This window comes from Oncorhynchus masou, chromosome 23, assembly GCF_036934945.1.
Source record: "Oncorhynchus masou masou isolate Uvic2021 chromosome 23, UVic_Omas_1.1, whole genome shotgun sequence".
Lineage (NCBI taxonomy): Eukaryota > Metazoa > Chordata > Actinopteri > Salmoniformes > Salmonidae > Oncorhynchus > Oncorhynchus masou.
In genome coordinates, this window is record NC_088234.1 from 3,974,205 (window position 1) to 3,995,482 (window position 21,278).

At 50.0% G+C, this 21,278-nt stretch overlaps 1 pseudogene; it reads right to left on the reverse strand.

Moving 5' to 3' along the window:
- The window catches only part of LOC135510186 (RING finger protein 150-like), a 34,562-nt pseudogene that overhangs the window by 4,772 nt on the left and 8,512 nt on the right, over positions 1–21,278 (reverse strand).

Sequence of the window (21,278 nt, forward strand, 5' to 3'; positions counted from 1 at the left end):
GCTAGACGCATCACTACAGACCCTGGTTCGATTCCAGGCTGTATTACAGCGGCCTAAGGCACTGCATCGGAGTCACTACAGACCAAGGTTCGATTCCAGGCTGTATTACAGCGGCCTAAGGCACTGCACCGGAGTGCTAGACGCATCACTACAGACCTTGGTTCGATTCCAGGCTGTATTACAGCGGCCTAAGGCACTGCATCGGAGTGCTAGACGCATCACTACAGACCTTGGTTCGATTCCAGGCTGTATTACAGCGGCCTAAGGCACTGCATCGGAGTGCTAGACGCATCACTACAGACCTTGGTTCGATTCCAGGCTGTATTACAGCGGCCTAAGGCACTGCATCACTACAGACCTAGACGATTCAGGCTGTACAGACCCTGGTTAGAGTCCCAGGCTGATGCACAGCGGCCTAAGGCACTGCATCGGAGTGCTAGACGCATCACTACAGACCCATTGTACGGTAGGGGCCGTCATTGCAATAAGAATGAGTTCTTAACTGACTTGCCTAGTTAAAAAAAAAATAAATGGTTCGATTCCTGGCACTGAATAACAGCAGGTGTTTTTAACCTAAGGCACTGCATAGAGGGTTAGTGCCTAGAGTATCCTGACAGACCCTGGGGTTAACGATTCCAGGCTGTATCCTACAGAGGGTTAAGGCACTGCATCTGGGGTAGTGCGTAGACGCATCACTACAGACCTAACTGGTTCGATTCCAGGCTGTATTGACAGAGGGTTAAGGCACTGCATCGGAGTGCATAGAGCATTACATTTGGTTAGCTGCAGGGTAGATCCTGACATAGAGGGTTAACGATTCCTGCAGGCTGTATCCTGACATAGAGGGTTAACGAGGCACTGCATAGGATCCTGCTAGATGCATCACTACAGACGTTGGTTCGATTCCAGGCATGTAGGGTTAACATGCGGTTACCTGAGGGTAGTATCACTGCATGTGGTTACCTGCAGGGTAGTATCATGACGTAGAGGGTTAACGTTTGGTTACCTGCAGGGTAGTATGCTGACATAGAGGGTTAACGTTTGGTTACCTGCAGGGTAGTATCCTGACGTAGAGGGCTATAAGTGGGGTTAACTTTTGGTTACCTATAGGGTAGTATCCTGACGTAGAGGGTCAACGTTTGGTTACCTGCAGGGTAGTATCCTGACGTAGACGGTTATAAGTGGGGTTAACGTTTGGTTACCTATAGGGTAGTATCCTGACGTAGAGGGTTAACGTTTGGTTACCTGCAGGGTAGTATCCTGACGTAGAGGGTTAATGTTTGGTTACCTGCAGGGTAGTATCCTGACGTAGAGGGTTAACGTTTGGTTGCCTGTAGGGTAGTATCCTGACGTAGAGGGTTAACGTTTGGTTGCCTTCAGCGTAGGAGCCTGACGTAGAGGGTTAACGTTTGGTTACCTGCAGGGTAGTACCCTGACGTAGAGGGTTAACGTTTGGTTACCTGCAGGGTAGTACCCTGACGTTGAGGGTTAACGTTTGGTTACCTGCAGGGTACGATCCTGACATAGAGGGTTAACGTTTGGTTACCTGCAGGGTAGTATCCTGACGTAGAGGGTTAACGTTTGGTTGCCTTCAGGGTAGGAGCCTGACGTAGAGGGTTAACGTTTGGTTACCTGCAGGGTAGTATCCTGACGTAGAGGGTTAATGTTTGGTTACCTGTAGGGTAGTATCCTGACGTAGAGGGTTAACGTTTGGTTGCCTTCAGGGTAGGAGCCTGACATAGAGGGTTAACGTTTGGTTACCTGCAGGGTAGGATCCTGACATAGAGGGTTAACGTTTAGTTACCTGCAGGGAAGTATCCTGACGCAGAGGGTTATAAGTGGGGTTAACTTTTGGTTACCTGCAGGGTAGTATCCTGACGTAGAGGGTTATAAGTGGGGTTAACGTTTGGTTACCTGCAGGGTAGTATCCTGACGCAGAGGGCTATAAGTGGGGTTAACGTTTGGTTACCTGCAGGGTAGTATCCTGACATAGAGGGTTAACGTTTGGTTACCTGCAGGGTAGTATCCTGACGCAGAGGGTTATAAGTGGGGTTAACGTTTGGTTACCTATAGGGTAGTATCCTGACGTAGAGGGTTAACGTTTGGTTACCTGCAGGGTAGTATACTGACGTAGAGGGTTAACGTTTGGGTACCTATAGGGTATTATCCTAACGTAGAAGGTTAACGTTTGGTTACCTGCAGGGTTGTACACTGACGTAGAGGGTTAACGTTTGGTTACCTGCAGGGTAGTACCCTGACATAGAGCATTAACATTTGGTTAGCTGCAGGGTAGTATCCTGACATAGAGGGTTAACGCTTGGTTACCTGCAGGGTAGTATCCTGACATAGAGGGTTAACGTTTGGTTACCTGCAGGGTAGGATCCTGACGTAGAGGGTTATAAGTGGGGTTAACGTTTGGTTACCTATAGGGTAGTATTCTGACGTAGAGGGTTAACGTTTGGGTACCTATAGGGTAGTATCCTAACGTAGAAGGTTAACGTTTGGTTACCTGCAGGGTAGTATCCTGACGCAGAGGGTTATAAGTGGGGTTAACGTTTGGTTACCTGCAGGGTAGTACCCTGTCATAGAGGGTTAACATGTGGTTACCTGCAGGGTAGTATCCTGACGTAGAGGGTTAACATGTGGTTACCTGCAGGGTAGTATCCTGACGTAGAGGGTTAACGTTTGGTTACCTGCAGGGTAGTATGCTGACATAGAGGGTTAACGTTTGGTTACCTGCAGGGTAGTATCCTGACGTAGAGGGCTATAAGTGGGGTTAACTTTTGGTTACCTATAGGGTAGTATCCTGACGTAGAGGGTCAACGTTTGGTTACCTGCAGGGTAGTATCCTGACGTAGACGGTTATAAGTGGGGTTAACGTTTGGTTACCTATAGGGTAGTATCCTGACGTAGAGGGTTAACGTTTGGTTACCTGCAGGGTAGAATGCTGACGAAGAGGGTTAACGTTTGGGTACCTATAGGGCAGTATCCTAACGTAGAGGGTTAACGTTTGGTTACCTGCAGGGTAATATCCTGACGTAGAGGGTTAACGTTTGGTTACCTGCAGGGTAGTATCCTGACGTAGAGGGTTATAAGTGGGGTTAACGTTTGGTTACCTGCAGGGTAGTATCCTGACGTAGAGGGTCAACGTTTGGTTACCTGCAGGGTAGGATCCTGACGTAGAGGATCAACGTTTGGTTACCTGCAGGGTAGTATCCTGACGTAGAGGGTTAACGTTTGGTTACCTGCAGGGTAGTATCAGAGGGTTAACGTTTGGTTACCTGCAGGGTAGTAACCTGACGTAGAGGGTTATAAGTGGGGTTAACGTTTGGTTACCTGCAGGGTAGTATCCTGACGTAGAGGGTTAACGTTTGGTTACCTGCAGGGTAGTATCCTGACGCAGAGGGTTATAAGTGGGGTTAACGTTTGGTTACCTGCAGGGTAGTACCCTGTCATAGAGGGTTAACATGAGGTTACCTGCAGGGTAGGATCCTGACGTAGATGGTTATAAGTGGGGTTAACGTTTGGTTACCTATAGGGTAGTATCCTGACGTAGAGGGTTAAAGTTTGGTTACCTGCAGGGAAGGATCCTGACGTAGAGGGTTAACGTTTGGTTTCCTGCAGGGTAGTACCCTGACGTAGAGGGTTAACGTTTGGTTACCTGCAGGGTAGTATCCTGACGTAGAAGGTCAACGTTTGGTTACCTGCAGGGTAGGATCCTGACGTAGAGGCTCAACGTTTGGTTAACAGCAGGGTAGTATCCTGACGTAGAGGGTTAACGTTTGGTTACCTGCAGGGTAGTATCAGAGGGTTAACGTTTGGTTACCTGCAGGGTAGTAACCTGACGTAGAGGGTTATAAGTGGGGTTAACGTTTGGTTACCTGCAGGGTAGGATCCTGACGTAGAGGGTTAAAATTTGGTTACCTGCAGTGTAGTACCCTGACATAGAGGGTTATAAGTGGGGTTAACGTTTGGTTACCTGCAGGGTAGTATCCTGACGTAGAGGGTTAACGTTTGGTTACCTGCAGGGTAGGATCCTGACGTAGAGGCTCAACGTTTGGTTACCTGCAGGGTAGTATCCTGACGTAGAGGGTTAACGTTTTGTTACCTGCAGGGTAGTATCCTGACGTAGAGGGCTATAAGTGGGGTTAACGTTCGGTTACCTATAGGGTAGTATCCTGACGTAGAGGGTCAACATTTGGTTACCTGCAGGGTAGTATCCTGACGTAGATGGTTATAAGTGGGGTTAACGTTTGGTTACCTATAGGGTAGTATCCTGACGTAGAGGGTCAACGTTTGATAACCTGCAGGGTAGTATCCTGACGTAGATGGTTATAAGTGGGGTTAACGTTTGGTTACCTATAGGGTAGTATCCTGACGTAGAGGGTTAACGTTTGGTTACCTGCAGGGAAGGATCCTGACGTAGAGGGTTAACGTCCTGACGTAGGGGTTAACGTTTGGTTTCCTGCAGGGTAGTACCCTGACGTAGAGGGTTAACGTTTGGTTACCTGCAGGGTAGGATCCTGACGTAGAGGCTCAACGTTTGGTTACCTGCAGGGTAGTATCCTGACGTAGAGGGTCAACGTTTGGTTACCTGCAGGGTAGGATCCTGACGTAGAGGCTCAACGTTTGGTTAACAGCAGGGTAGTATCCTGACGTAGAGGGTTAACGTTTGGTTACCTGCAGGGTAGTATCAGAGGGTTAACGTTTGGTTACCTGCAGGGTAGTAACCTGACGTAGAGGGTTATAAGTGGGGTTAACGTTTGGTTACCTGCAGGGTAGGATCCTGACGTAGAGGGTTAAAGTTTGGTTACCTGCAGTGTAGTACCCTGACATAGAGGGTTATAAGTGGGGTTAACGTTTGGTTACCTGCAGGGTAGTACCCTGACGTAGAGGCTCAAAGTTTGGTTACCTGCAGGTTAGTATCCTGAAGTAGAGGGTTAACGTTTGGTTACCTGCAGGGTAGTATCCTGACGTAGAGGGTTAACATTTGGTTACCTGCAGGGTAGGATCCTGACATAGAGGGTTATAAGTGGGGTTAACGTTTGGTTACTTGCAGGGTAGTATCCTGACATAGAGGCTTATAAGTGGGGTTAATTTTTGGTTACCTGCAGGGTAGTATCCTGACGTAGAGGGTTAACATTTGGTTACCTGCAGGGTAGGATCCTGACGTAGAGGGTTAACGTTTGGTTACCTGCAGGGTCGTACCCTGACGTAGAGGGTTAACGTTTGGTTACCTGCAGGGTAGTATCCTGACGTAGATGGTTATAAGTGGGGTTAACGTTTGGTTACCTGCAGGGTAGGATCCTGACCACGTCGTTTGGTTTGTAACCCTCGATACACACGGCACAGTTATCAAAGTCTGACTCCGTCTCCCCGTCTCCCTTCCTGATGGTCCTGACCTGCAACTTACTGATTGCCTTCTTAGCTGCATCTCCCAGACGCCTCTGGAGAGAGGGGAGGGGAAACGAGAGAGAGGGGCGGGGAATCGAGAGGGGCGGGGGGGAGAGAGAGAGGGGCGGGGAATCGAGAGAGAGAGGGGTGGGGAATCGAGAGAGAGAGGGGTGGGGAATCGAGAGAGAGAGGGGGCGGGGGATCGAGAGCGAGAGTGAGGAAGAGAGAGAGTGGGGCGGGGAATCGAGAGAGAGAGAGAGGGGCGGGGAATCGAGAGAGAGAGGGGCGGGGAATCGAGAGAGAGAGAGAGGCGGGGAATCGAGAGAGAGAGGGGCTGGCGAGGGAATCGAGAGAGAGAGAGGGGCGGGGAATCGGGAGAGAGGGGCGGGGAATCGAGAGAGAGAGAGGGGCGGGGAATCGAGAGAGAGAGGGGGCGGGGAATCGAGAGAGAGAGAGGGGGGAATCGAGAGAGAGAGAGGGGCGGGGAATCGAGAGAGAGAGAGGGGCGGGGAATCGAGAGAGAGAGAGGGGCGGGGAATCGAGAGAGAGAGAGGGGCGGGGAATCGAGAGAGAGGGGAGAGGGAGGGGGGGGGAGAGAGAGAGGCGGGGAGAGAGAGAGAGAGGGGCGGGGGGAGAGAGAGAGAGGGGCGGGGAATTGAGAGAGAGAGAGGGGCGGGGAATCGAGAGAGAGAGGGGCGGGGGGAGACAGAGAGAGGGGCGGGGGAATCGAGAGAGAGAGGGGCGGGGGAATCGAGAGAGAGAGGGGCGGGGGAATCGAGAGAGAGAGGGGGGGGGGAGATCGAGAGAGAGAGAGGGGCGGGGAATCGAGAGAGAGAGAGGGGCGGGGAATCGAGAGAGAGAGAGGGGTGGGGAATCGAGAGAGAGAGAGGGGGGGAATCGAGAGAGAGAGAGAGAGAGGGGAATCGAGAGAGAGAGAGAGAGAGAGGGAATCGAGAGAGAGAGAGAGAGAGAGAGAGGGGTGGGGAATCGAGAGAGAGAGAGAGAGAGAGAGGGTGGGGAATCGAGAGAGAGAGAGAGAGAGGGGTGGGGAATCGAGAGAGAGAGAGAGGGGGGGGGAATCGAGAGAGAGAGAGGGGGTGGGGAATCGAGAGAGAGAGGGGGGTGGGGAATCGAGAGAGAGAGAGAGGGGTGGGGAATCGAGAGAGAGAGAGGGTGGGAATGGGGAATGGGGAATCGAGAGAGAGAGGGTGGGGAATCGAGAGAGAGGGGTGGGGAATCGAGAGAGAGGGGTGGGGAATCGAGAGAGAGAGAGGGGTGGGGAATCGAGAGAGAGAGAGGGGGTGGGGAATCGAGAGAGAGAGAGAGAGAGAGAGAGGGGGGTGGGGAATCGAGAGAGAGAGAGAGAGAGAGAGAGAGAGGGGTGGGGGAATCGAGAGAGAGAGAGAGAGAGAGAGAGAGGGGTGGGGAATCGAGAGAGAGAGAGAGAGAGAGAGAGAGGGGTGGGGAATCGAGAGAGAGAGAGAGAGAGGGGGAATCGAGAGAGAGAGAGGGGTGAGGGAACGAGAGAGAGAGAGGTGGGGAATCGAGAGAGAGAGAGAGAGAGAGAGAGGGGAATGGAGAGAATCGAGAGAGAGAGAGAGAGGGGGTGGGGAATCGAGAGAGAGAGAGAGAGAGAGAGAGAGGGGGGGGAATCGAGAGAGAGAGAGAGAGAGAGAGGGGGGGGGAGAATCGAGAGAGAGAGAGAGAGAGAGAGAGAGGGGTGGGGAATCGAGAGAGAGGGGGTGGGGAATCGAGAGAGAGAGAGGGGGTGGAGAATCGAGAGAGAGAGGGGGTGGGGAATCGAGAGAGAGAGAGAGAGAGAGGGGGGGGGAATCGAGAGAGAGAGAGAGAAAGGGGTGGGGAATCGAGAGAGAGAGGGGTGGAAAATCGAGAGAGAGAGGGGCGGGGGGAGAGAGAGAGGGAGAGAGAGAGAGAGAGAGAGAGAGAGCAGGGGGCGAGAGAGAAGTCTTACTAAATTTGCACACACTGTATATAGACTTTTTGTATTGTGTCATTGACTGTTTGTTTACTCCATGTGTAACTCTGTGTTGTTGTTTGTGTCACACCGCTTTGCTTTTATCTTGGCCAGGTCACCGTTGTCAATGAGAACTTGTTCTCAACTGGCCTACCTGGTTAAATAAAGGTGAAATTTTAAAGAGTATTCAGCGTTGAGTGTGTGAACTGGTGTCGTTTGTTTCATACGGATTGATTTGAGACTTGTTCAAATCAGCCAGCAGACAGCTTGGTAGAGAGTTAGCTCGATACATTTGCAAATGTCAAAATGTCATAAATACTGATTCTACCCAATCACAAAACACCTTGGCTAGATGTAGAATTCAGTAGGGATGACTTGCTCATGAAAAAAACCTTCACTATTAGCTACAGGCTAATAGTTTTGGGTCAGGGTTAGGGTTACAGGTTAATAGTTTTGGGTCAGGGTTAGGGTCAGGGTTACAGGTTAATAGTTTTGGGTTAGGATTAGGGTCAGGGTCAGGGTTACAGGTTAATAGTTTTGGGTTAGGGTCAGGGTCACAGGTTAATAATTTTGGGTCAGGGTTAGGGTCAGGGTTAGGGTCAGGGTTACAAGTTCATAGTTTTGGGTCAGGGTTAGGGTCAGGGATACAGGTTAATAGTTTTGGGTCAGGGTTAGGGTCAGGGTTACTGGTTAATAGTTTTGGGTTAGGGTTAGGGTCAGGGTTAGGGTCAGGGTTACAGGTTAATAGTTTTGGGTTAGGGTTAGGGTCAGGGTTACAGGTTAATAGTTTTGGGTTAGGGTTACAGGTTAATAGTTTTGGGTCAGGGTTAGGGTCAGGGTTAGAGTCAGGGTTAGGGTCACAGGTTAATAATTTTGGGTCAGGGTTAGGGTCAGGGTTAGGGTCAGGGTTACAAGTTAATAGTTTTGGGTCAGGGTTAGGGTCAGGGTTAGGGTTACAGGTTAATAGTTTTGGGGCAGGGTTAGGGTTAGGGTTACAGGTTAATCGTTTTGGGTCAGGGTCAGGGTTAGGGTCAGGGTTACAGGTTAATCGTTTTGGGTCAGGGTTAGGGTTACAGGTTAATAGTTTTGGGGCAGGGTCAGGGTTAGGGTTACAGGTTAATCGTTTTGGGTCAGGGTCAGGGTTAGGGTTACAGGTTAATAGTTTTGGGTCAGGGTTAGGGTCAGGGTTACAGGTTAATCGTTTTGGGTCAGGGTCAGGGTTAGGGTCAGGGTTACAGGTTAATCGTTTTGGGTCAGGGTTAGGGTTACAGGTTAATAGTTTTGGGGCAGGGTTAGGGTTACAGGTTAATCGTTTTGGGTCAGGGTTAGGGTTACAGGTTAATCGTTTTGGGTCAGGGTCAGGGTTAGGGTTACAGGTTAATAGTTTTGGGTCAGGGTTAGGGTCAGGGTTACAGGTTAATCGTTTTGGGTCAGGGTCAGGGTTAGGGTCAGGGTTACAGGTTAATCGTTTTGGGTCAGGGTTAGGGTTACAGGTTAATAGTTTTGGGGCAGGGTTAGGGTTAGGGTTACAGGTTAATCGTTTTGGGTCAGGGTTAGGGTTACAGGTTAATAGTTTTGGGTCAGGGTTAGGGTCAGGGTTACAGGTTAATAGTTTTGGGTCAGGGTTAGGGTCAGGGTTACAGGTTAATAGTTTTGGGTCAGGGTTAGGGTCAGGGTTACAGGTTAATAGTTTTGGGTCAGGGTTAGGGTCAGGGTTACAGGTTAATAGTTTTGGGTCAGAGTTAGGGTCAGGGTTAGGGTCAGGGTTACAGGTGAATAGTTTTGGGTCAGGATTAGGGTTACAGGTTAATAGTTTTGGGTTAGGGTCAGGGTTACAGGTTAATAGTTTTGGGTCAGGGTTACAGGTCAATAGTTTTGGGTCAGGGTCAACTCTGACTCTTGAGGGTGAAAGGGGGCTCAGTGGACAATGTCACCATGGTAACATTTTAAAATGTTAGGACGGCATATTGTAGACTTCCTTCTAGCTAACCCATGAGCGTCCGCGAGTCCTCAGACAGATCAGTGCAGACGGACGTCGCTATCTGACGCGACACAGAACATGGAGGTTAGTCCTTAAAAAGCTATAAACAAAACAGGGTCTAGTTTTAGTGAACTGCACCCTGGTTGCAGCAGTGTATGAGGATACTGTGTGTACCTGGTTGTGGGCTCGTGCATTGGCGCATCTGAACGTGTGTGTGTGTGTGTGTGTGTGTGTGTGTGTGTGTGTGTGTGTGTGTGTGTGTGTGTGTGTGTAGAGTTGTGACGGCCAAGGAATTTAGGATTTTTGGAGCCAAATGGCCGCTGTCTCCATAATAACCCTTCAAAGAGCAAACACACACATTTCTCCTCTCCTCAACTCGACTGCTGCCATCATTGTTGTTTACATTAACAGAATGGCGACCCCATTCAAGTCAATGATGTCATAATGGGTGGACTGGCGGCCACTGCGAGTGTGACCACAGGAGCATAGCAGGAAGCAAGAACAGGAAGTGTACCCATCAATGTGTTCTGACATTTGTTAATTCAACTCAACTGACATTACAGAGAAAAGATACATTCCACAGCATGAGCCACATCAGTTAACATCATTTGAATAAACCTTCTACATTACCATGGAAATGATTGCATCGCAATACCAGGCAACCGTTGCATCCATGAATTCAACAGTCATATTACCAGGGTAACAGGTTCTATTCATTCTATTTACCAGGGTAACAGGTTCTATTCATTCTATTTACCAGGGTTACATGTTCTATTCATTCTATTTACCAGTCATATTACCAGGGTTAGAGGTTATATTCATTCACCAGTCATATTACCAGGGTTAGAGGTTCTATTCATTCTATTTACCAGTCATATTACCAGGGTTAGAGGTTCTATTCATTCACCAGTCATATAACCAGGGTTAGAGGTTCTATTCATTCTATTTACCAGTCATATAACCAGGGTTAGAGGTTCTATTCATTCTATTTACCAGTCATATTACCAGGGTTACAGGTTCTATTCATTCTATTTACCAGTCATATTACCAGGGTTAGAGGTTCTATTCATTCTATTTACCAGTCATATTACCAGGGTTAGAGGTTCTATTCATTCTATTTACCAGTCATATTACCAGGGTTAGAGGTTCTATTCATTCTATTTACCAGTCATATTACCAGGGTTAGAGGTTCTATTCATTCTATTTACCAGTCATATTACCAGGGTTAGAGGTTCTATTCATTCTATTTACCAGTCATATTACCAGGGTTACAGGTTCTATTCATTCTATTTACCAGTCATATAACCAGGGTTAGAGTCTCTATTCATTCTATTTACCAGTTATATTACCAGGGTTACAGGTTCTATTCATTATATTTACCAGTCATATTACCAGGGTTACAGGTTCTATTCATTCTATTTACCAGTCATATTACCAGGGTTAGAGGTTCTATTCATTCTATTTACCAGTCATATTACCAGGGTTAGAGGTTCTATTCATTCTATTTACCAGTCATATTACCAGGGTTAGAGGTTCTATTCATTCTATTTACCAGTCATATTACCAGGGTTAGAGGTTCTATTCATTCTATTTACCAGTCATATTACCAGGGTTACAGGTTCTATTCATTCTATTTACCAGTCATATAACCAGGGTTAGAGGTTCTATTCATTCTATTTACCAGTCATATAACCAGGGTTAGAGGTTCTATTCATTCTATTTACCAGTCATATTACCAGGGTTACAGGTTCTATTCATTCTATTTACCAGTCATATTACCAGGGTTAGAGGTTCTATTCATTCTATTTACCAGTCATATTACCAGTGTTAGAGGTTCTATTCATTCTATTTACCAGTCATATTACCAGGGTTACAGGTTCTATTCATTCTATTTACCAGTCATATTACCAGGGTTAGAGGTTCTATTCATTCTATTTACCAGTCATATTACCAGGGTTAGAGGTTCTATTCATTCTATTTACCAGTCATATTACCAGGGTTACAGGTTCTATTCATTCTATTTACCAGGGTTAGAGGTTCTATTCATTCTATTTACCAGTCATATTACCAGGGTTAGAGGTTCTATTCATTCTATTTACCAGTCATATTACCAGGGTTACAGGTTCTATTCATTCTATTTACCAGGGTTAGAGGTTCTATTCATTCTATTTACCAGTCATATTACCAGGGTTAGAGGTTCTATTCATTCTATTTACCAGTCATATTACCAGGGTTAGAGGTTCTATTCATTCTATTTACCAGTCATATTACCAGGGTTAGAGGTTCTATTCATTCTATTTACCAGTCATATTACGAGGGTTAGAGGTTCTATTCATTCTATTTACCAGTCATATTTCCAGGGTTAGAGGTTCTATTCACCAGGGTTACAGGTTCTATTCATTCTATTTACCAGTCATATGACCAAGGTTAGAGGTTCCAAGCCCGTTCTATTCATTATGTGTGCTGCTGCATTGTGGGTGAAGTTGCCTTGGCCTGAACACCTTGCTTGTTTCTTCAAGAACAAATCAAGTTTAATCTCGTTGTTAAGTGTCAGAAACAGCCCAAATGACCAGCCATACGGTTCTTCTTCGTGACTGTCTTCATCTATAACCATCAGTTCTAGGGTCCCAGCCCTGTGTGTACCTGGTTGGTTCTAGGGTCCCAGCCCTGTGTGTACCTGGTTGGATCTAGGGTCATTGTGCCAGCCCTGTGTGTACCTGGTTGGATCTAGGGTCATTGTGCCAGCCCTGTGTGTAGCTGGTTGGATCTAGGGTCATTGTGCCAGCCCTGTGTGTAGCTGGTTGGATCTAGGGTCATTGTGCCAGCCCTGTGTGTAGCTGGTTGGATCTAGGGTCATTGTGCCAGCCCTGTGTGTAGCTGGTTGGATCTAGGGTCATTGTGCCAGCCCTGTGTGTAGCTGGTTGGATCTAGGGTCATTGTGCCAGCCCTGTGTGTACCTGGTAGCGGTCTAGGGTCATTGTGCCAGCCCTGTGTGTACCTGGTAGCGGTCTAGGGTCATTGTGCCAGCCCGGTGTGTACCTGGTAGCGGTCTAGGGTCATTTGCCAGCCCTGTGTGTACCTGGTAGCGGTCTAGGGTCATTGTACCAGCCCTGTGTGTACCTGGTAGCGGTCTAGGGTCATTGTGCCAGCCCGGTGTGTACCTGGTAGCGGTCTAGGGTCATTGTGCCAGCCCTGTGTGTACCTGGTAGCGGTCTAGGGTCATTGTGCCAGCCCTGTGTGTACCTTCAAGTAGCGGTCTAGGGTCATTGTGCCAGCCCTGTGTGTACCTGGTAGCGGTCTAGGGTCATTGTGCCAGCCCGGTGTGTACCTGGTAGCGGTCTAGGGTCATTGTGCCAGCCCTGTGTGTACCTGGTAGCGGTCTAGGGTCATTGTGCCAGCCCTGTGTGTACCTGGTAGCGGTCTAGGGTCATTGTGCCAGCCCTGTGTGTACCTGGTAGCGGTCTAGGGTCATTGTGCCAGCCCTGTGTGTACCTGGTAGCGGTCTAGGGTCATTGTGCCAGCCCGGTGTGTACCTGGTAGCGGTCTAGGGTCATTGTGCCAGCCCTGTGTGTACCTGGTAGCGGTCTAGGGTCATTGTGCCAGCCCGGTGTGTACCTGGTAGCGGTCTAGGGTCATTGTGCCAGCCCGGTGTGTACCTGGTAGCGGTCTAGGGTCATTGTGCCAGCCCGGTGTGTACCTGGTAGCGGTCTAGGGTCATTGTGCCAGCCCGGTGTGTACCTGGTAGCGGTCTAGGGTCATTGTGCCAGCCCGGTGTGTACCTGGTAGCGGTCTAGGGTCATTGTGCCAGCCCGGTGTGTACCTGGTAGCGGTCTAGGGTCATTGTGCCAGCCCGGTGTGTACCTGGTAGCGGTCTCGTGCGTTGGCGTATCTGAACCTCTGTATATAGTAGAAGACCAGCCAGGCCAGAGAGATGATCATCAGGATGATGAAGGAGATGGAGACGAACACCACCGACGTCCTGCTCACGTACTTCTGAAGGGTTACGCGTTCCTATGGTGATGTGCATGGTTACCGTGACGTTCCGTTCCAGCAGAGCAGCGACCTCACGACCTTTCGGCTCGGGGATCATGATGGCGACCACGTCACCCATACCTGAGAAGGGAGGGAGGGGAGATTTTAGGACAATAATACAAATAAAAGACTCCCTGTGTGTGCGTGTCTTCACTGCTCAGTAGAAGAAGCCTTGTTGCTGTCTGGGACTGGACTCGGGTCTCCTGTGGCAGAATTTAGAACCTCCACATAGATTCTAAGAACACTGGAACTGTAAACAGAACTCCTGAGTGTTCCATCCTAACATAAACATCATTAGTCTCTCGATTGCAGGACAGGGCCATTTGTGAAATTCCTGACTCCACTACGGAACGTCAAGAATGCAGAGGGAATGTTCCAGGTGTATTCATGGGGCCTGGACTACCCAACACTTATCATCACTGAACACACACACACACACACGGCAGTGTCTAGGGTTGACCGAGAAGGGCCAGACACACACAAAACACATACAGTCAGAGGCAGTGTCTAGGGTTGACCGAGAAGGGCCAGACACACACAAAACACATACAGTCAGAGGCAGTGTCTAGGGTTGACCGAGAAGGGCCAGACACACACAAAACACATACAGTCAGAGGCAGTGTCTAGGGTTGACAGAAGGGCCAGACACACACAAAACACACACACACACGGCAGTGTCTAGGGTTGACCGAGAAGGGCCAGACACACACAAAACACATACAGTCAGAGGCCGTGTCTAGGGTTGACCGAGAAGGGCCAGACACACACAAAACACATACAGTCAGAGGCAGTGTCTAGGGTTGACCGAGAAGGGCCAGACACACACAAAACACATACAGTCAGAGGCAGTGTCTAGGGTTGACCGAGAAGGGCCAGACACACACAAAACACATACAGTCAGCGGCAGTGTCTAGGGTTGACCGAGAAGGGCCAGACACACACAAAACACATACAGTCAGCGGCAGTGTCTAGGGTTGACCGAGAAGGGCCAGACACACACAAAACACATACAGTCAGAGGCAGTGTCTAGGGTTGACCGAGAAGGGCCAGACACACACAAAACACATACAGTCAGAGGCAGTGTCTAGGGTTGACCGAGAAGTCCCAGACACACACAAAACACATACAGTCAGAGGCAGTGTCTAGTGTTGACCGAGAAGGGCCAGACACACACAAAACACATACAGTCAGAGGCAGTGTCTAGGGTTGACCGAGAGGGTCAGGGCCAGACACACAAAAACATACACACACGGCAGTGTCTAGTTGACCGAGAAAGGGCCAGACACACAAAAACACATAGTCAGAGGCAGTCTAGGGTTGACCGAGAAGGGCCAGACACCACAAAACACATACAGTCAGAGGCAGTGTCTAGGGTCCGAGAAGGGCCAGACACACACAAACACACACACACACACACACACACGGCAGTGTCTAGGGTTGACCGAGAAGGGCCAGACACACACAAAACACATACAGTCAGAGGCAGTGTCTAGGGTTGACCGAGAAGGCCAGACACACACAAAACACATACACACACGGCAGTGTCTAGGGTCCGAGAAGGGCCAGACACACACAAAACACATACAGTCAGAGGCAGTGTCTAGGGTTGACCGAGAAGGGCCAGACACACACAAACACATACACACACGGCAGTGTCTAGGGTCCGAGAAGGGCCAGACACACACAAAACACATACAGTCAGAGGCAGTGTCTAGGGTTGACCGAGAAGGGCCAGACACACACAAAACACATACACACACGGCAGTGTCTAGGGTTGACCGAGAAGGGCCAGACACACACAAAACACATACAGTCAGAGGCAGTGTCTAGGGTTGACCGAGAAGGGCCAGACACACACAAAACACATGGTACGGCAGTGTCTAGGGTTGACCGAGAAGGCCAGACCACAAAAACACATACAGTCAGAGGCAGTGTCTAGGGTTGACCGTGAAGGGCCAGACACACACAAAACACATACAGTCAGAGGCAGTGTCTAGGGTTGACCGAGAAGGGCCAGACACACACAAAACACACACACACACACACACGGCAGTGTCTAGGGTCCGAGAAGGGCCAGACACACACAAAACACATACAGTCAGAGGCAGTGTCTAGGGTCCGAGAAGGGCCAGACACCACAAAACACATACACACACGGCAGTGTCTAGGGTTGACCGAGAAGGGCCAGACACACACAAAACACATACAGTCAGAGGCAGTGTCTAGGGTTGACCGAGAAGGGCCAGACACACACAAAACACATACACTGGCAGTGTCTAGGGTCATTGTGGGCCAGACACACACAAAACACATACAGTCAGAGGCAGTGTCTAGGGTTGACCGAGAAGGGCCAGACACACACAAAACACATACACACACTGGCAGTGTCTAGGGTTGACCGAGAAGGGCCAGACACACACAAAACACATACAGTGGAGGCAGTGTCTAGGGTTGACCGATTGGGCCAGACACACACAAAACACATACAGTCAGAGGCAGTGTCTAGGGTTGACCGAGAAGGGCCAGACACACACAAAACACACACACACACACACACGGCAGTGTCTAGGGTTGACCGAGAAGGGCCAGACACACACAAAACACATACAGTCAGAGGCAGTGTCTAGGGTTGACCGAGAAGGGCCAGACACACACAAAACACATACACACACGGCAGTGTCTAGGGTTGACCGAGAAGGGCCAGACACACACAAACACATACAGTCAGAGGCAGTGTCTAGGGTTGACCGAGAAGGGCCAGACACACACAAAACACATACACACACGGCAGTGTCTAGGGTTGACCGATGATGGCCAGACACACAAAAACACATACAGTCAGAGGCAGTGTCTAGGGTTGACCGAGAAGGGCCAGACACACACAAAACACATACAGTCAGAGGCAGTGTCTAGGGTTGACCGAGAAGGGCCAGACACACACAAAACACATACAGTCAGAGGCAGTGTCTAGGGTTGACCGAGAAGGGCCAGACACACACAAAACACATACACACACGGCAGTGTCTAGGTTGACCGAGAAGGGCCAGACACACACAAAACACATACAGTCAGAGGCAGTGTCTAGGGTTGATTCCTGAAGGGCCAGACACACACAAAACACATACAGTCAGAGGCAGTGTCTAGGGGCCGAGAAGGGCCAGACACACACAAAACACATACAGTCAGAGGCAGTGTCTAGGTTTGACCGAGAAGGGCCAGACACACACAAAACACATACAGTCAGAGGCAGTGTCTAGGGTTGACCGAGAAGGGCCAGACACACACAAAACACACACAGTCAGAGGCAGTGTCTAGGGTTGACCGAGAAGGGCCAGACACACACAAAACATATACAGTCAGAGGCAGTGTCTAGGGTTGAACGAGAAGGGCCAGACACACACAAACACACACACACACACACACGGCAGTGTCTAGGGTTGACCGAGAAGGGCCAGACACACACAAAACACATACAGTCAGAGGCAGTGTCTAGGGTTGACCGAGAAGGGCCAGACACACACAAAACACATACAGTCAGAGGCAGTGTCTAGGGTTGACCGAGAAGGGCCAGACACACACAAAACACATACACACACGGCAGTGTCTAGGGTTGACCGAGAAGGGCCAGACACACACAAAACACATACAGTCAGAGGCAGTGTCTAGGGTTGACCGAGAAGGGCCAGACACACACAAAACACATACAGTCAGAGGCAGTGTCTAGGGTTGACCGAGAAGGGCCAGACACACACAAAACACACACACACAGGCAGTGTCTAGGGTTGACCGAGAAGGGCCAGACACACACAAAACACATACAGTCAGAGGCAGTGTCTAGGGTTGACTGAGAAGGGCCAGACACACACAAAACACATACAGTCAGAGGCAGTGTCTAGGGTTGACCGAGAAGGGCCAGACACACACAAAACACACACAGTCAGAGGCAGTGTCTAGGGTTGACCGAGAAGGGCCAGACACACACAAAACACACACAGTCAGAGGCAGTGTCTAGGGTTGACCGAGAAGGGCCAGACACACACAAAACACACACAGTCAGAGGCAGTGTCTAGGGTTGACCGAGAAGGGCCAGACACACACAAAACACATACAGTCAGAGGCAGTGTCTAGGGTTGACCGAGAAGGGCCAGACACACACAAAACACACACAGTCAACGCAGGCAGCTGTCGTTGGTGAATGAGGTTCAAGGAGAACGGTGCCAACAGGCCACACAAGACGACATGTACAACAAGTGGTGTGCAGAACGGCATCTCCGAGGAACGCACAACACCTCGACCTCGTCACGGATTGGCTATTGCAGCAGACGGCACCGGGTCCCACTCCTATCAGGCTTCAAACTACAAGAAGCTGCTTCAGAGGGCAACGCCATCACCAACACTGGACATTTGAGGAGTGGAAAAACATTGCCTGGTCCGATGAATCCCGGTTCCTGCTGTATCATGCTGATGGCAGAGTCAGGATTTGGTGGAAGCTGCATCAGTCACATCCTGCCTGGTGTCAACGGTACAGGCTGGTGGAGGAGGTGTAATGATGCGGGATCGCTTTCAATACATGTTTGTGTGTGTGTGTGTGTGTGTGTGTGTGTGTGTGTGTGTGTGTGTGTGTGTGTGTGTGTGTGTGTGTGTGTGTGTGTGTGTTAGAGTGTTACCTCAGTCAGCATAGAGGCCTTGTTACCTCGTCAGCATAGAGGTTAGAGTGTTACCTCGTCAGCATAGAGGTTAGAGTGTTACCTCGTCAGCATAGAGGTTAGAGTGTTACCTCGTCAGCATAGAGGTTAGAGTGTTACCTCGTCAGCATAGAGGTTAGAGCGTTACCTCGTCAGCATAGAGGTTAGAGTGTTACCTCGTCAGCATAGAGGTTAGAGTGTTGACTCGTCAGCATAGAGGTTAGAGTGTTACCTCGTCAGCATAGAGGTTAGAGTGTTACCTCGTCAGCATAGAGGTTAGAGCGTTACCTGGTGGGGTCTCTCTCCCCTATACTATACCCACTGCATGGTGGGGTCTCTACCCCTATACTATACCCACTGCATGGTGGGGTCTCTATACTATACCCACTGCATGGTGGGGTCTCTCACCCCCTATACTATACCCACTGCATGGTGGGGTCTCTCTCCCCTATACACTATACCCACTGCATGGTGGGGTCTCTCTCCCCTATACTATACCCACTGCATGGTGGGGTCTCTACCCCCTATACTATACCCACTGCATGGTGGGGTCTCTCTCCCCCTATACTATACCCACTGCATGGTGGGGTCTCTCTAGGGTATACTATACCCACTGCATGGTGGGGTCTCTCACCCTATACTATACCCACTGCATGGTGGGGTCTCTCTCCCTATACTATACACACTGCACCGATACCCACTGCATGGTGGGGTCTCTCTCCCCTATACTATACCCACTGCATGGTGGGGTCTCTACATACTATACAGACTGCATGGTGGGGTCTCTAGGGTTACTATACCCACTGCATGGTGGGGTCCTCCCCACATACTATACCCACTGCATGGTGGGGTCTCTACCCCTATACTATACCCACTGCATGGTGGGGTCTCTCCCCCTATACTATACCCACTGCATGGTGGGGTCCAGACCCTATACACAAAACTGCATGGTGGGGTCTCTCTCCCCTATACTATACCCACTGCATGGTGGGGTCTCTCTCCCCCTATACTATACCCACTGCATGGTGGGGTCTCTACCCCCTATACTATACCCACTGCATGGTGGGGTCTCACCCCTATACATACACTGCATGGTGGGGTCTCTCTACCCCCTATACTATACCCACTGCATGGTGGGGTCAGACACCCCTAACTATACCCACTGCATGGTGGGCAGTACCCCCTATACTATACCCACTGCATGGTGGGGTCTCTCTCCCTATACTATACCCACTGCATGGTGGGGTCTCTACCCCCTATACTATACCCACTGCATGGTGGGGTCTCTCTCCCCCTGCATACTATACCCACTGCATGGTGGGGTCTCTCTACATACTATACCCACTGCATGGTGGGGTCTCTCTCCCCTATACTATACACACTGCATGGTGGGGTCTCTCTCCCTATACTATACCCACTGCATGGTGGGGTCTCTCTCCCCCTATACTATACCCACTGCATGGTGGGGTCTCTCTCCCCTATACTATACCCACTGCATGGTGGGGTCTCTACCCCTATACTATACACACTGCATGGTGGGGTCTCTCTACCCACTGCATGGTGGGGGGTCTCTTCCCTACTATACCCACTGCATGGTGGGGTCTCTCCCCCTATACTATACCCACTGCATGGTGGGGTCCTCTACCCCTATACTATACCCACTGCATGGTGGGGTCTCTCTCCCATACTATACCCACTGCATGGTGGGGTCTCTACCCCTATACTATACCCACTGCATGGAGGGGTCTCTCTCCCCCTACACTATACCCACTGCATGGTGGGGTCTCACACCATACTATACCCACTGCATGATGGGGTCTCTAGGGTTATACTATACCCACTGCATGGTGGGGTCTCTCTCCCTATACTATACCCACTGCATGGTGGGGGTCTCTCTACCCCCTATACTATACCCACTGCATGGTGGGGTCAGTATACTATACCCACTGGGTTGACTACACACTGCATGGTGGGGTCTCTCATACTATACCCACTGCATGGTGGGGTCTCTACCCCTATACTATACCCACTCACATGGTGGGGTCTCTCTACCCCCTATACTATACCCACTGCATGGTGGGGTCTCTCTCCCACATACTATACATACTGCATGGTGGGGTCTCTACCCCCTATACTATACCCACTGCATGGTGGGGTCTCTACCCCCTATACTATACCCACTGCATGGTGGGGTCCACCCCTATACTATACCCACTGCATGGTGGGGTCTCTCTACCCCTATACTATACCCACTGCATGGTGGGGTCTCTACCCCTATACTATACCCACTGCATGGTGGGGGCTCTACCCCTATACTATACCCACTGCATGGTGGGGTCAAATACACATACCCCCCTATACTATACATGAGGCAGGTCTCTCTGTCCCCTATACTATACCCACTGCATGGTGGGGTCTCTCTACCCCACACAAACCCACTGCATGGTGGGGTCACTGCACTGCATGGTGGGGTCTCTCTACCCCTATACTATACCCACTGCATGGTGGGGTCTCTACCCCCTATACTATACCCACTGCATGGTGGGGTCTCCACAGAGGCATCTATGCTGGGGTCTCTCTACCCCTATACTATACCCACTGCATGGTGGGGTCTCTACTATACCCACTGCATGGTGGGGTCTCTCTACCCCTATACTATACCCACTGCATGGTGGGGTCTCTACCCCTATACTATACCCACTGCATGGTGGGGTCCAGACACCCTATACTATACCCACTGCATGGTGGGGTCTCTCATACTATACCCACTGCATGGTGGGGTCTCTCTACCCCTATACTATACCCACTGCATGGTGGGTCTCTAGACCCTACACCCACTGCAAAACACACATACCCACTGCATGGTGGGGTCTCTCCCCCTATACTATACCCACTGCATGGTGGGGTCCAGACCCCTATACTATACCCACTGCATGGTGGGCAGTGTCTATACTATACCCACTGCATGGTGGGGTCCAGACATACACACAAAACACATACACCCTACCCCTATACTATACCCACTGCATGGTGGGGTCTCTCACCCCCTATACTGACACTGCATGAAGGGCCAGACCCATACTATACCCACTGCATGGTGGGGTCCCTATACTACCCCTACCCCTATACTATACACTGCATGGTGGGGCCTAGGGTATACTATACCCACTGCATGGTGGGCCAGACACCTATACAAACTGCATGGTGGGGC